The sequence below is a fragment of the Suncus etruscus genome, chromosome 7 (genome assembly GCF_024139225.1).
Source record: "Suncus etruscus isolate mSunEtr1 chromosome 7, mSunEtr1.pri.cur, whole genome shotgun sequence".
NCBI lineage: Eukaryota > Metazoa > Chordata > Mammalia > Eulipotyphla > Soricidae > Suncus > Suncus etruscus.
The window spans coordinates 88,612,541-88,616,168 of NC_064854.1; the positions used below are offsets into that span (position 1 = coordinate 88,612,541).

Below are 3,628 nucleotides of genomic sequence, written 5' to 3' on the forward strand. Positions count from 1 at the left end.
AATGATTCTCAGAGACAAAATAGACAAGGAATGGAGGGTTCAGCTCCTGGCATGAAGCTCACCACAGGGATCGTTTAGTGCAGTTACAGAAATAATTACACTGAGAACTATCATAACAAAATGTGACTGAATGAGGGAAGTAGAAAGCCTGTCTAGAGTACAGGCCTGTGCGGGGTGGGGAGGATGGACACTTGGGATGTTGGTCATGGGAATGTTGTACTGGTGAAGGATTTTATATAAGTATATATAATCCTTTTAATATATATTAAAAAATCAAAAAGGAAAGAAAAGATAAGGCCTCCCAATTCTTACCACAGGCTGTGTTCTTTACACTGTGTAGAAAGAGGAGTAAATGCACCCCATATACACCTCAACCCAGGCCCTTTGCTGGTCTTTATTGTAAATTGGGGGAGAAAAAGAAAACTCAAGAAACCTGGCCTGTCTCTCGTGACATCCTGGATTAAAACATCATGGGAAGACATACCAAAAGAAATGATCAAGAGTTTTTAGAAGACAGGCATCAGCAATAAAATGGACTGCACAGAAGTCAATCTGCTGTGGAATTCAGACTCAGAAGAAAGCAAAGAAACTGGAGAAACAGATGTTCCTTCCAACTGGGTCACTGATGAAAAATTAATTCGAGAAGAATGGGAACAACTCTTTAGTGTATCTGATGATGAATCTGACATTGAAGCATTTTAAATAAATATTGTTACCAGTAATTTTATTTTGGTATTGTGTTTAGACCAGTTTACTTTGTCAATAAATGACTTATCATGGCTGCACGTGTTCAACAATGTTTGTTTGCCGATTACAATGCTTGGTGTGAGGCAAAAATTTTATACCAATTTTTAGTTGAAAATTAGAGGTGCGTGTTATACATGGGTGTGCGTTATACTCGAATATGGTAAGCCACACATTAGGCCTTCACATGCTTATTTCTATAGACCCATACCCGAGCTACCTGGCCATATCTGGTAGCCTGTCAGGGAAGGACAAGGGAGTAATAGAAAGGTTCCCCTACAATAGTCATTTTTGTTTTGTTTTGTTTGTTTTTTTTTTTTTTTTTGTTTTGGGGCCAAACCTGTTGATGCTCATGAGTTATTCCTGCTATGCACTCAGAAATTGCTCCTGGCTTGGGGGATGATATGGGAAACCAGGGGATCAAACCGCAGTCTGTCCTAGGTTAGCGCATGCAAGGCAGACTTCCTACTGCTTGCGCCACCTTTCTGGCCCCAATAGCCAATCATTTTAAGGATCATCAGAAAGTTGAATCCTCCCTATATACTTTAAGCTTTCCCTATATAATCTTCTTCATGAACTTGGGCGGGACTTATCTCCTTTTGGGATGGCCTTGGCTGGCCAGTGTGGGTGCCTTGTTGGTAGACGGATTAAAGTATTAAACTTTATTCCAGTTGTGTGGTCTTATCCTTTTACTCTGGTCCCTAACAGGAGGACAGAGCTCCCTCTGGAATGATAACACAGAAGTTAAGCCAAAACAACTTAGCACTATATATTTCAAAATTGTAAAGAAGCAAAGCAAATTTTTCATATCACAATATGTCCCAATTTTTTATCTATTAGTAACAAATAAAAGTGGTGTATAGTCATTTTTGAAACTCAAAAATACAAGGAAAATAATAGAAGCAAAATTTCTGCCATATATTGAAAGTTTATACAGTCTTCATGAAATATATCTTTCTATTAAATTATAAAGTAATCATTCTATGCTTTAATGGAATGATTTATTATAAAATGAGGATAACTTTTTTTAAACATCTAGAAGATGATTAAATGTAGAAGAAATTATGAAAGAAAAGTTGCAGCACAATTAGGCAAGTTTGGATAATGCTGACTTGTATGATTGGTTAGTTGTACCAAGAATTTCTCTAAAGTACACTTCTTACTAAAAAGGAATCAGTATTTACTGATGAAATTTATAACTTTGAGAGTGGCATACAAAATCTAAAATTTGTCTCTTACTAGTTTGGAGAAGTTTCCATTAGTGCTAAGCCCTGTGAATGGAGAGCAAAATAACTATACTTAGTCCCTGAGCATTTAGGCAGCAGTTTGAAAACACACTGCTCTGTAATGCCATACAGTGTTGCTATAAAGGGAGAAAACACAGCTGAGTTACTTTTACTGTTACTTCTCAATTTATTTCAGGGTAAGTTTTCTCTGGTTAAGTTCAAGCCAGATTAGTGATTGGATGTACAGCTTTCAGTTCCCTATAACCAGTCTGTTAAAATTAGTGAACAATTTCCATATAGGTTACTCAAGAAGATTGGGCTTTGAGTTAAGTCCACAAAAATGCATTTAACTCAATCAACTATAGAAAATTACTCTCTTCACCTTCACCTTGAACCTTGCCAGATAGCTGAATAACCTTGGCTTATGTTCTTTGCATAAATTCAGTAAGATTGGAGAAATCTATATTTGGGGTGCCCATTGATGGCTCTGAGGTCCCCTAGCTGACTTTAAGATTTCCTGTCTACAGAGAGAAATTTCAATGTGTATATATGCAAACTAACAGTGTATTATTAAGTATAAAAAAATATTGAAGGTGCCAAGAAAAAGGCAAATCTTCTCAAATTCACAGAACACACAGAGCAATCATTAGATATATAAATTTTAAATTCCATTTGGAGAATCTTGATTTATTTTATAATTTTACAGATTCAATTTTCTCTGTGCACTGTAAAACATGAACTTAAAGATCTAAGTTTCTTTTCCATAGAATTCTCTATACAAAACATTAGATCATTTCTAATTTAGAAATATAATAATTCAATTTTATTTATCATATTTATTTATTTATTTATCATAAATCCTCTATCCTTTTGCATAATTCACAGTCACACTTTTATTTTTAACCTTCTTTATTCTTTTTGATCCTTCACTGATTTCTAAGGTTGTCACTCCACTGGTCCTTCTTGCCAAATGCAACCTGTGGTAGTGTAGGCAGTTTTTTTTTTTTTAATTTAATTGTAGCCATGGTTGAAAATAATTTTGCACTAATTGACTATTTATTAATGGCCTGACCAACCAGCTTTAATTCTTTCTCAGCTTCAAGAGTTAAAGCCCTTAGAGGGGTTCTCTTTACTAAATAAAGAACATAAGTCTGGTAATATTTGAAGGCTTTCTTTTCAAGTAGAATTACGCCCCAAAATTAACCCACAAAATTCTTGGCGGTAATGGATTACTGACGTTTGAGTCACAGGGAGTAATGTAATCACTGCTTGCAGCCAGATCAAAACCAGTGCTATCAGGTGTGGGCCACAAACTCCATTCAGAGCTCTGAAGGGGGCTTGTGTGCTAGGCACTCTAGTGTGTTCTCAGGGCACACCAGTTTCCCAAGTTAGAATCCTAGAATTCAGCATTAAGGCTCAAGGAGGGAAATATAAAAACTGTTCTTTCTCAACTTAGAAATAGGTTACTAGACATACTTACTAAAGACATTTAAACCAGTTTTACAGACCTCTGATTTTTTTGGATGACAATAAAGTACCATTATATTCAGATAGCATTTCTAATATTATCATGACCCATTGATATGTTCATGCTTTATAAAGCTATCTGATGACCAACATTAAATTTAAAAATTGTCATGAAATTGAGTTATCTTAAA

At 35.4% G+C, this 3,628-nt stretch overlaps 1 pseudogene; it reads left to right on the forward strand.

Moving 5' to 3' along the window:
- The first annotated feature begins 295 nt into the window (after window positions 1-295).
- On the forward strand, window positions 296-417 carry LOC126014827 (uncharacterized; annotated as a pseudogene).
- The last annotated feature ends 3,211 nt before the right edge of the window (window positions 418-3,628 follow it).